General features: G+C 45.6%; 1 long non-coding RNA gene across 1 annotated transcript in view; it reads left to right on the top strand.

Moving 5' to 3' along the window:
- The window catches only part of LOC141941543 (uncharacterized), a 168,973-nt gene extending 157,268 nt beyond the window's left edge, over positions 1–11,705 (top strand). Inside the window, exon 3 of the long non-coding RNA XR_012628367.1 lies at positions 11,604–11,705. This is a non-coding gene — a long non-coding RNA (uncharacterized LOC141941543). The remainder of the gene's footprint in view (positions 1–11,603) is intronic.
- The last annotated feature ends 1,474 nt before the right edge of the window (positions 11,706–13,179 follow it).

The following is a 13,179-nucleotide window of genomic DNA, read 5'->3' as shown; positions in this document are numbered from 1 at the left end:
TCAGCAAACCAGTTCAGTTGGTTTGTCGGTTTACAGCGCTTATATGAACCGCCTGCATACTGAGACCTGTTTCTTTTTTATATGATAGTAGTCACGTTAGCATCCAAAAAAGTGTAATCTTGAGTTTGGCTTTAGAAACCCTGAGATTTTAGCATGGAGAACTGGGTGAAAGTTGCCTTCTTGTTTTTGCATCAGAAGCACTCAAGTCCTTGCATTCACAGAGGATAAAAAGTGACTCTAAATCAGAGATGAGGTTCTTAGGTATGAAAATTATTTTAGTGGAAAGTCGCTATACATAGCACTACTCACTATAAAATTGTGGGAGTTGGCAATTCTGGAGAAATTGGTTGAATCTGGTATTTGAAGAAATTATTCACAATACAAGGAGAGCCTTTTGTTCATGTGCAGTGGAATATGTAGCAGACAGATCTAAATTACTCTTCACAAATGTTTTGTTACAGTGGTGGGTGCAAGACCCTTACAGGATGGATGCCACAAAAATAAGAGGATACCCACAAGCTCTTTGGCCAGAGTAGCCTCCTGCAGCATCCCCAGAATCCCTCTGTGACTTGACCACATGAGCCAAGGTGCAGTCCCTGCCTGAATGGCAAGATCTCCTTTTGACAGATCTTGGTGGCTCTCATGTCAGCTGCTGCTTTTTGGAGAGGAAGAGAGAGGAGAGAATGCACAGAGGTTGTTTTGTAATGGATAGCTGGAGATATTTCCATCCCAGTTGCAATCTGCTTAGGTGGACCCATCTTCTCCTTTCGCAGCCTGTGAAAAGAAACAAAATGTCTGACAGGCAACAACTAGATTATTTCAAAAACTCCCTGCTCTCCTTTCAGGGAAATGCTTTTTGCCATGATACAAGCCTACCCAGTCGTGCAGACTTTCTTCCCTTGGCCTTGGCTCTATCTCCACTGTTCCTGTCCTTTCTTGGGATGAGGCTTTCTTTCACATCTCAGATGTTTATACTAAGGGCAGCCAGGTATTCATCCCAAGGAACCAGTGTCTGGGGTTCCAACCAGACCCTGAGTTGTGCCCAGGAGAATGGCCCAGGGGATGTGCTCACCAATCCACCTCTGAGTGTTCAGGAGCTATGGCAAGGCTTCGGGTGGCGTGTTTACCGTACATTTTCCAGCTGCAAGAGGAGAAGGGTTTTCTTTGCAGTTGTATGTAAATTGTTGTGGAAATGGAGAGTAATAATGTTCTTGTTTCAAGAATTGTCACGAATGCTTGGTTTTGAGGCCAACCATTCAGCTCCTGTTATCTCTAGGAATCAAGATGTTTATCTGACTAAATGGTTGCAGTGTGTCTCAGGTATTTGAAGGTGGTTCTTCCTATTTGTGGGAAAAATTAAAAAAAAAAAAAAATCAATCTTTGTTTCCCAAACTATCAAAAGCTTATTAGCCTCAGGCAGATCTTTTTATCTGCAAGGAATAAAGCAGATATGTCCAGATCCTCAGCCAGTATAAATCAGTTTAATGCCCTTGGCCCATTATTTTTTCTCATGCAGTTTCTCTCAAGTGGGATTCAGGCTATGTTTAAGCATCTCCTTGTCTTCATGTGTCCAGTTTGAAGCTTAGCAGAACAACCATTAGCACCAGCTGTTGGAGAGCTTGCACCGGCTGCCACCCTGGTCTCCAGTGCCTACAGAGTTGATGGAGTGAGGTTGTGAGCCCTTTGTCAAGCAGCCAAGCAAGACAATTGCTTTGAAGGGTCAGTGGAGAAATGTGAGCTCAAAAGGTGAAGGAGAATGTAGTGGAGCTGAGTTCAGGTGACCCCAGATAGCAGCAGCATGCATATGTGTGCCTCTCAGTTCATTGCAAGGCTGATGCAGTTTTATCTGATGTTCAGGCAGAACTTCACCCAGCAGCGGGTGCCCTGGGGGGCTGCTGAGGGTTTAGGCTTCCTGGCTTCCCTGCTTCCTGGCTGAATTGAATGGTGCTCTGGCAAAGTGGAGTATGTCTCCAGAAAATCTGGTTGCCAAGTGAAATTGGCAGTGTTTTCCTCCCAGAATAAATCCTACAACTTCCACTTGCAGATTGGTTAGATTGACTAAGGGACATGGAGCTCAAAATTATAATGTTCATAGAGACACAGAGACTCTTCTGCCAAGATTCATGTCAAGAAGAGGATAAGAGCAGTAAAGGAGGATGGCTCCAACTCTTCTGGGGTTATTGGCAGAGCAGGGCTGTCTTCCCCTCCTGAGGGGACAGCAGTGGTAGCACCAGGCGAGGAGGTGAGGATGGGGTGCCCCAGGGCCATAGGTACAGCGAGTGCTGGCAGCCCTGCCTGCGCTCCGGGGTGCCCAGGAGGAAACCTGCCTGAATCACTCCAAATCCCTCTGGCAGCTCCCAGCCCCGCAGTGTCCCCCTGTGTCTCCCCCGAGCAGGACCCTTCCTTAAAGCCAGGGCAAACCCTCATGGATCCACAGGTGATTTCTTTGGGGATGGGGGTATCAAATCAAAGCAGATTGGCCCTTCTGGCTGAGAAGGTCAGGTTACTGCAGTTCTCCTCTTTCTCTTTTTCCTTTTTTTTATTTTAAGGGCGTGGTATATTTTGTAAGTTTTATGTTTATCAAGAAGTTGATTGTGTAAATAAAATTGCGGCCTTGTGTGCCAAATAGCTGGGTTATGATTTCCTGGAGGAGAGCCAAGGCGGTGTGTGGGAGCATGCCAGTGTTAATATGTTCACTTTGCTAAGAAATACGGCATGTGTGAAGCAGCAGCAAGGGAGGACGCTCTTCCAGCCGTGGTGCTCGTTAACCCTTCCCTGGCTCCATCGTCTCCACGCCTCTGCTGGCCTTCCCCCAGCAGTGGTTCACAAATAATTTGTGCGTTCCCTGGCAGAAGGGGCTGAGGCTCTCATGGGCTTACCTGGAGCCTGGCCAAATCAACATGGGACTTCACGAGGCTCGGGTTCCCACCCCCATTCCCCTCCCGTGGCAGGAGCCCGGTGTTTTCTTCAGCCGGCGTGTGAAGGCTGCGACGCACAAACCTCAAAGGGGCCTCTCAGAGAGGCCAGGTCAGGCACGTGCCTGGGGATGCCAGGGCAGGGAAAAAGGCCTTGGGCTAAATGAGAATAAACTCCCCGACTGTAATGACTTTATTCCCTATTTACTACTAAGTGCTATCCAAAGTTTACCCTGTTTCTATCCTGCAGAGCCAGCCAGAGGTTTTCTCCAGTGGCTGTTCGAATAGCAGCTGAATCACTGAATAACTTGAGAGTATTTTCTGCACGGGATGGTGCTGCAGAGGGGAAGCCTCATGTCACTGAAGGCAACGGGAGGATCACTACCAGGCTTTAACAGCACCAGCATTATGCTTGGGTTGATTGCTTTGTTACTTTTTCCCTACAAATCATGCAGTCCCTGTCTCAGAGCAGCTCGTACGTCCTTCCACTCATCCTTAGGTCATTACATTCTGGAAGTATTTAAAACAAATGAATGCAGAAAATGTAACCTCTCACTTTCCACCAAAAAGGAAGTAATGAGTCGGCTACTTCTGCAGACAAAGCAAAAGTCCTGAGGATGCATGAAAGGACTTCATTTTGCCAAACAGCAGGGAGTAGAGTTAGCTGTGTTACAGTGGGGAGGGGATGGGGAGCCTGTGTGCGCAGGGAATTCTTGCAACTCAGACAAAAATAGTGACTTCCATTATTTACCTACCTAAACCGGAAACCTGCTTGCATTTCAGGCATTTATTGTAATTCCTCACATAGCTGGGGATGATAAGCCCCGCTAACTAGTCATTGCATGCTGACTGAAAATGATAGTTAATGTACACCGTCTACCCAAACAACTTTCTTCTTTAACCCTTTCAAACTTGCTAGGTTTGGTGGGTTTTTTTTCAGATAATATTGCTGCTGATCAGCCTCACCTCAACCCTCCATCTTCATAAAATTGAGTTTAGTGGAACTCTTTGATCGCAGTCTAATCTATATGGGAGACTTCTCAGAGCAGTTCACACGTCTAAGATACAATGACAGTTATGGCTCAAATTTCAAAGGAATCAAAGGGAGCCATTTGGCCGACTTCCACTAAATGTCACTGAAATTTGGATGCATAACTCCTATGTGTTCCTTGAGTAGGCTGGATGCTGTGGTTTGAGCCTATTAATGATCCTGAGCCGTAGCCTGTTGCAGTCGGCGGAATTCTTTTCTTTGTGCACTATTTTGTATTATCTAGGCCCCAATGCCGAGGAGGTGAAAGGGCTTTGCTCTTGGGGGAGCGTATGGGAGAGGAAGCGCTCACCTAAGGGTTGGAGTTTAGGCAAGGGAAGCTTACCTTTTCCATCTGTGCTCATGCATGTATCCGTGTCTTCCTGCAGCCATCCTGTCTCACTGCGGCCCTCGTGGCTTCGCCGTGTGCAGGAGCATGCTTGGCTGTCCTAGGCGCCCCGTCCCCCGTGGGCTGTCCTCTCGGTGGCGTGTGGCATGTGCTGCCTGGGCTGGTGTGCCTGTGGGCTTTGTATGGCACGCTGAGCTCTAGACCTGAGGTCACCGCTGAAATGCCTGATGGAAACATTTACTAATTTCAATTCGTGGGGGAAGAAAGAGTTTGCAGTTGGGCTCCTGCCCAAAGCTATTTGCACCAGGATGGTGCATCACATGACTCCCAGCAGGCTGTTGTTCTGGGGATTTGGCAACGTCAAAGGTACAAGGTGCACACTGATGTTTGGTACCAACGTTATATAAATGCTCCTTGCGCAAGCCTAGCAGCTGATTTTACAAGACATGGGGAAAGACGCATCTTTTTCCAAGGGCAGGATTTAGCCCTAACTGCAATATCTTCCCAGCCATGATACAATAACAATACTTAGCAGGCATGTAGTTCTTAACATCATCAAAGCGATGTACAAGCAGCAACTAATTAATCCTCACAACACCCCTGTGAGGCAAGTATTACTATCCCCATTTCACAGATGGGGATGATGTGACTTTGGAAGGTCAAGTGACTTGTCCAGAGCTAAACAGTCTGCAATAGAGCTCATTAGTTCCTGGCTCACAGCCACTGCTCAATGTACTTGCCCAGCCTATTACTGTATTTAGTTATGCAAATCCCCATGGAAATTAGAAGCCCAAAGCAACCCACAGATCTAAACATGGTGCCTGAGATCTAAATGCTGGATCCATTTTGTTTGAAATTGGTTCCAGAGGCCTTGCAGTAATTTCACTGGATTTTGGATGGCAATGGAAAAAAACAGAGTGATTGTCATGCCTGGTAGTCTCCAGGAAAACTGGAGGTCGTGAAGATGTGTGTTGGTGGCTGTCCAGCTTTACCATTGTTTGCACAGACTGTTTTGAGGCCGCCAAATAGTGCCAAGCTAGACAAGGTGTCACTGAGATCAGTAAAACGTCAAAGAAAAGTTCACCCTCCGTTCCTGCAGGTGTATTGCAAGCAGTGAATGGAGGTCACTCTGCCTAGTCCCTGGAAGACACTTTGGCCATAAGGTTAAAGCTGGCTGAAGAGCCAATCCAGGAAAGCCAGCTCGCTGCAGTGAACTGGGGTCTAATTCAGGCATAAAGGTTTTTTTTCAGTATTGGCAAGCTTTGCTCAAAAGCTGATGTTGTCCATGCAAACTGGCACTATTTTGATGATTCAGAAAATAAGCCAAGCCCTGTTTGGCTTGCACAACCACAGCTCTTCCGGAAATTGCCAGGGATTTTGCGTGTGCAAGGAAAGGAAAAGATATTCACCATGTAACGTTGGATCAGGACTTGTTCTTGGCTCCATATTTCATGGACTGACAAGTGCACTGCTAGATTTCATGAAGGTGTCATCATGCCACTGAAAGTTATTTACAGTAAGTCACCCTCCAGGAACTGGGTCACAACTTTTTCTTTCATGAGACTTGGCAGCGATCTCAAGGTTTACTAGAAGCTGAAGAGAGGATGCCTATGTGCAACGCCAAAACCAACTTAGATGCAAGGGGAACTGGGCTCTGCGCCACTGATCGGTGCGTGGCATGTCGGGCTCCGAAGGCGATGGGATGGGACTTCGCTGCTCTGCAGCTCCAGCGGTTGCTGCTTGTTGCCTTTTGCACTCTGAACAGGTGTAAATGACTACCCAGAGGCAAAGCACGGCAGAATCGGGGCCAGATCTGCAGCTAGTGTCAGCTAGTGCCTCGGCTTCAATGGGGCTGCATCAATTTGCCTTAGGAAAGGGTGTAATGTGGGAAAGAGAGATAAGGGAACTCATGTTCTAGCACCCTATATCCTATATAATTGCTTAAATAAGAGCACAGCCCAAAACGGGTTTGCCAGATGCCGGGGTGGTGCAGAATCAATCCTGTGTTTTACGGGCAGGTTTATACACTCCAGTGGAGGAAGTCTGTGGCCAGAATGGGCTCACTTGGGCAGCGCATCTTGGGTACTGGCTGTCGGGAAGGACGTGGTCGTATAGATCTTGACACAGAGCCCATATAGGAGGCTTTACATTCTGGTTGCTGGGCTGTGCTTGGGCTGTGCCTCCATATCTCCTCTGCTCCTATGACCCATGGTAGTTGGAGTGAAGCCAGCACAGGTCTGTGGGCTGGAGCAACAATCATACCTTTGTTTTGCCGGGCAGATGAATAGATAGATAACAGCGAGTTAATGGATGGCAGCCCCTTCCCCCCACAGATGTCAGTCCTATCACTCACCTCCTCTCCCAGCAAAACGAGGCCTCGGGGACAGAGAAACAGTGCAAAGATTAAAACTAACCCGTTGCTTTGGAACTCCTCAGCGAAAGGGGCTGATAAGAGAGGGCTGAGATCGGGAATCAGATTTCAGGGGTAACAAATGAATAACCAGAAAACGGAAGGATGCCGAAAGGGTTATCAGAAGAGAGCGAGATGGTGAGCACGTCCCAACAGCTTCTCTTCTGAAAAAAAAGAGGAAAGGTGTTTCTCTCGTAGCAGCTACAGACACAAAGAGCTGTTTAGACCACTTTGCACCCACCAAGACCCTGCAAAGACAAAAGAGCGTCCCAGAGCTCTGGTGGAGGTTTGTAAGCTCTTAGTCAAGGACTGTTTCCGTGCTGGCAGATTCCCGGGAGCTGTAAGCCCCACTGTTTTGTGCTCTCACCGGGAAGCGATCAGCACTGGAAAGACTCAGGGAGTAGACAGGGCTCATGCGGCAGGCTCTGGCTCAGGCTGGGCAATGTGGTTTTAATTTAGGAGCTCTTCTCTCAAAAGTCTCCATAAAAGCAGCCTAAATATAAAAGCCCATGTTCTTACAGTGTAGAAGCATTGGGAAGACTATCCCCACCTCTAGAGAGGAGTAAGATTCAGCAGCGGAGGCTTCACAAAAGCCCTGCAAAGGTAAAGTTCACACCTCTGTGGACCTCACAGAGGTCCCCACACAAAAAAGTTATTGGAGCCACTGTGTAATCCAAGTAGCATATTTCCCCTGCTGACACATGGGCCTTTCATATATTCCTTGCACAGGGCAGATTATCAAGAGTCAGCAGTACAGTGGGAGAGAGGCATCAGGGAGCTTTTCCTTTTTTTGGGATGGTGAGGAAGGGGAAACCCACTCGATATCTGTCACCCCAGTGGAGATTGCAGGGGGTTGTTTAACTTGGAGGAGGAAGGCAGACAGCCATGCAAGGTTACTCCGGCAAGTGCACGCTTAGCAGATTTCTGCCCGTTATCTGGGTGATCTGGACAAAGCTATGAAAGAGGCTAAAAACAGGCACAGAGGATCCTGGGACCTTGTCCCTCCTGCCTGGCATAGGGTGACCTGGGCTGGTTTTGATTTTTGTCTTTAAAAATAAAGGTAAGCCTGAGGAAAGGGAGGAGGAGAGATCTGCCTCTGAGAATTTGTTTTCCCATTCCCAGTGAGTGAGCCTGTCTACTTACTCACTTGGGCCCGTAGTAGTTAATACAATTTTCTTGATAATAATAGTTTGGGGGCTCTGAAAAGGCAGCAGGTGGGAGCCAGATAAACCAGTTGTGAAAGTAAACATTGACAACTCCTCAGATGGCCCCTGCCATCTCCAGCAAGGCTATGACAGCCTTGGCTGTGGGGCTGGAGACCTGTCCCCAGCTGCTCTCAGGGCCACAGAGCTCCCTTGAGGCAACACCAGAGCAATATCGTCATCGTCAGCCTCAACGGGTGTCCTTTAGCCACCCACCTGAGTGGTGAATAGGCTACGATTACGGTGTTTTCCTTCTTTTGAAAATCTGGATTTGGAGCCCACATTGGTCCCCTGGTTTTGCACCTTCAGCGTTGCTGTTTGCGAGTGTCTCTGGGCAAGGCCCCAAGGCTAACTGGGGTCGTTGCAAGGACAGGGCTCTTAAAAGCTGTACTGGGTACCAGGAGACTTGGGGAAGAGTTGGACTATTAGGCAATTTTCCTGACAGCTACTCTAAGAACCATTTTTAGGCCTGTCTTACATGAAAAATTGCCTTGATACAATTTTTTTGTTAGGAAATAATTCTGTGTTATTTTTTTTACCACTGGTTATAGTGGGACAAGTCCTCATGTGAATGCAGTTATTTTGGTGTCAAAGTGACTTATACCATACAACTTTTCTTTCTGATGAGAGCTGTAGTGCTTTCACTATTCTAATATGCTCCAAGATGCACTACCTTTGTATGTAGATGAGATGTTAATGACAGAGACTTCACTGCATCTTGGTGAGGGCGAGCAGGAAGGTAATTATAGTATTGCTTTTTATTGTTCTTATATGATGCTACTGTGGCTATTTTCCACACAGCTGTGGCTCCCAACCTGCCCAGTCTTACTTTCCCTTGCGGTGTGGATTTTGGATCCACAGATTCAGGGATGCATGGCAAGATATCACAGAATGGCTCATTTTCCCCTGCGCCATGGCCATACAGGTGCAGAGGCAGACCTGTGCTTGCAGATATTGTCTGTGCGTGAAGCCAGGGGTACTGTCCGGTTTTCTTTTCATAGTTGGTTTTCTAGAACCAAGGAAGGGCCTGACCCCAAACCTAGATTCTTAAAGCAGCAGATTTTTAAGGATACTTGAAACCTGAAGCTGGCTTTCACCCCAAACCCTGTGAGCAGCGTTTGCACTTAGCATAAATCAGATCTGTCCTATACAATCAGAAATCATGCAATAACTTTCAACTGTCCTGTACAAGCATCTTCCCTTTGCAGAATACAACCACCATGAACCTGACACTTCTCTGGAAAGATCTGGAAGCTCTGGAAGAGCTGGCCTCAGTGTGTTTTTTTGGTGGGCTCTGTGGGTTTGCTGGCTGTGTGGCAGTGCTGGCTGAGCCTCGCAGGTGGGCTCAGCTGTGTGGGGACCTTCCCTCACCATCAGAGGAACTGTGCTTCTAGGAATCCCAAACTAGCAGATCGATTCCTCAAGTCCTTTCAGATGAGATTTCCAAGCAGGGAAATCAAGGGTAGAAAACGAGATGTGCAACAGCTTTTCTTAGACTGTGTGTTAATCCTCCCCAGTAGTTCTTGACAAGTTCTGCAAAATGCCTTCATAAAAGACATTTTCCCTGAGGTCAGAGTATTCTTGCAACCTGAAGAAGCAGAAATCTCAAGAGCTCAGTAGGTCCTACAAGGCATTTCCCACCTGATTGAGTAATAACAGAAACATTTAAACAATATAAAAAAGAAATAACCTTTAGGGTTTCAGCCCATGTCCAGCAAAGATACCATCAGGGATCTTACACCTGAACAATCCTTATGATTGCATGTTTAGATCTTCTGTTATTCCTCAGGGAGATAACAAGAGATAATAGTACACATCCCATGAAGTAACTGGTAGGGCTATCAAACTTCTTGTCTCACCACCTCTGTGATGCTGGGTCACAAATCCTTTTGTTGTATGCATGTAGAAGAACTAACATGTTGAAACCTGTTAGCACTACAATGACATTATTATTAGTATTACTCCTATTAACACCGCTACTGCTACTAATATGTTAATGAGTCATATCATTAATAGATTAAGAACGAATTATGTACTGAGGTAATATGTGTTACACTTTGATTTCAAGTGAAGGCCATTTGCAAATGTCATGCATGCCTTACTGTGGGGATGTATTTCCCTGCTTAGGAACTCCGATGCTAGAGAAACATTTGGCATTGCTCCTGTTTTCCTAGAAGTTTTCCACAGAATTGCTGTTTGTTAAATGGTGCTACTTATTTTGCTCTTGTTTTCATTCATGAAATAAGAAAGGACCTAATTCTATATTTTTTGAGGCCCAGAATTTCCCATTAGTTTTGAAAAGAACAAGGAAAAAAAGAAAAAATACAGGGCCAGTCCTCAAATGTGCTCTTTGAGGTAATAGGTAAGAGACAGGGAAACATGCCTCTTTCCGAGTCCTGCAATTTCAGGGAAAATTCCCAGAGAACCTCCTTTAGCACGGTAATATCCGTAGTCTACCTACTGTGGCCTGAACAATGCTTCAGCAGCATGCGTCATGCAAAGGAATATTCCTCAGTGTCAACAGACAATATTTGATTTATATTTGTGGGTTTGAAATTTGATGCTATGATTTAATTTTTGGAGGAACTGTGTTCCCTTCCAGGGAAAATTCTTGTTTAAGAAAGAAAGAAAGAAAGAAAGGAAAGGGGGTGGGGGAAGAGAAAAAAGAAAAGAGCGAGAACGATAGAGGTTACGATAGTATTACGTTACCGATTGGATAAACTGACAAAACAGCCTACTGTGACTCGGAGAGTTTAATTTTGTACCTTTTGGCAACTTCTTAAAGCAGAAAATGAGAGCAGTACTGTCAACAGGGCTTTTGATATTTCTTGGTGTTTATACTAGAGATGAAAGTGCATTCTGAATTAGGGTGGAAGGCAGCGGGCCAGATTCTGACTTTGGCGACAAGAGGTGATAAACGCTGCAGATCTACCCCCCTGTAACAGTGGGTAGGAAACGGTTCTCCTGTTGCACAAGATGTTGTGAGATTTCAAGTTCTTTCCATTCTGCTTGAAAGACAGGATCCGTAAAGAGTTTGTTTTTTTTCTTATTACCTCAATAAACCAGTAGATAGCCAAGTCACTCGCTTGGCATATGGGAGAACCGGCGTCATGTTCCTGCTCTTTCTGGTTCAGTGTTCTGGCCTCTGGGCTGCAGAATTGGTCTCGCTGTTACCAGCAAATATTTTATGACTTACATCCAATATGAAATGACTCCTACAGGAAAGCAACATCCAAGAATGGCCTTTTGCCTGGGGGTTAAGGTATCCCTCTTGGATTTAGGAGATCCAAGTTCAGCTCCCTGATCTGTATCAGGCCTTCAAATGTACATCTTCTGTGCTCCAGCTGAATGCTGAAACCATTGGCTGCTCTGGGCAGGTTTGTTTATGTGTGTTTTGACCAGAAGTTTCCTCATGGACCAGAGAAACCTTTTCCCAGTGGAAGTTTTGCTGAAGCTGATATGTATAAACAACCAAAAAACATGTTGGGGGGAATGACAAACCATCAGAACCAGTTCTCTGAACAAATACAGTTTAAGACATATGTTTGCCAGCAATTCAAATCAGTCTCTGTGCCACTGTGTCCTTTTGCTAAGATTTAATGGAAAGAACTATAAATTGTGGTTATGATTAGCCAGCAAGAAAGGTATCTGTCAGGCAAGTTCTGCCACCCTTACTCATGTGCAGTATTTAATTTCACAGGTTGTCTCGGCTATTTTGTTGGACCATCCCTGTAAGGCCGCTCTGCCCTGCTCCTCTCTGCCTCCAGCAGTGCTATTAAGGGAAGGAGGGAGTTGTGAATTCCCGCAGTCTTTGGTAAGGTACAACTTCCTTCCTTGCTCGCAACTAATGAGAAAGGCTTCACCTCTTCTCCAAACCTTCTTGCCTGTTTATTTATAGAGGCCACTATCCAGACAGTATGGGTAATGCTTCAAACCAGACTTGGACCTGGGATGTAGGCTGGTCCAGCTCAGCTGCACAGTAGAGTTTTTGTTGGGTGGAGGCATCTTAGTGTCCTGCTTGGGACATAATATCTTGCCTCTAAATAAATGGTCTGCCCTGCAGGGTAAGGTGATTCTCAACATGAGTGAGGCTGGTGGAACTAGGCTTATAAAAATATCTGAGCAGTGGAAGAAAATAACTGCTGTTTTCCAAGAAGATGCATTTTTCTATTTTAATTTTTTAAGGCTGTGATAAAATAAATGTTGTCTATGATGTAAAGCTGAAGGGTTGACCAGAACTTCCTTTGTGGTCAAGCTCTTTTTTTATTGATTGATTTTAAGTCCTCTAAATTTGTCAGGCTCACAAGTGTAGCGGTGACTTAAGTTATAAGAGAATGTTTGTGTCTTTAAGGAAAAATACAGCGACCCCTCCTCCCCCTTGCCCTTCTCAAACTTGCAAGGAAACCTACGCTTGGCCAGAATATTTTTTCTCCCTCAGTGGAAAATGTTGATTAAATATTCAGAAAAAATAGCAATTAAAACCCCCAGACTCCTAAATCCCAAGAATCTTTAATGGGAAACTGCTGAATATGGAATAGTTGCATAATTTTGGCTGAAAATGCACATTGGCATTTTTTTGGTAGAAGCTCAAAACTTTAAGAGAAATGTCTTGAAAAAAATCACTTTTCTGTTGATAAAAAGATATTTTTTCAAGCTTTTCTATGCAAGCTGTCCTGCAGTTGAGTTGGTTGAGCAAAGTCTTAGCTGCATGGCTCTGAAAGGCACGTGAGTGACTTTCCATACTGATTTTTTATTCCTGAGCCAGAAATTGTTTCAGTTCAGCTTTGTGGTCATTCTTCACACCAGGACAGACATCAGGGTTTGGGCTGAGATCATTTGAGTGGTCAAGTCCAGTCTTGTCACACCATACTGCTGCTGCTGCTGTCAGCCCCTCAGGGTCTGGCATCAAGCTCTCTCTCTGCACTTTTGGGGCACATCTTTGCTTAGCTGGTTTTACTGGGGTAAACCTCTTCCTCTTGTTGCTCCCCACTGGCATATATTGCTTTACTGCTGACTTGGGTTTGTTCTACAAACTGTTGTGTGTGGAGGTACAAAATACGAAATGACCAGGTGAGGTGACCAGGTTATGGCAAGTCAATGACCTGAACAGCAGAGCTCAGCTGAACTCTGGGTAGTGAGGTCACAAAGTACTCAGTCCTCAAATGACACAAAAATTACTCATCTTCCTTCAAAATCCATGCCTACTTATGTAGCTAGCTTTTGACTGCAGAAATATATGGAATCTGGATGTATGAAGTGAATTCCAGGGAAGACAA

Source organism: Strix uralensis, chromosome 3 (assembly GCF_047716275.1).
Source record: "Strix uralensis isolate ZFMK-TIS-50842 chromosome 3, bStrUra1, whole genome shotgun sequence".
NCBI classification, from domain to species: Eukaryota; Metazoa; Chordata; class Aves; order Strigiformes; family Strigidae; genus Strix; species Strix uralensis.
Note: the sequence above shows the minus strand (reverse complement) of the source record. Positions and strands in the feature narration are given on the sequence as shown.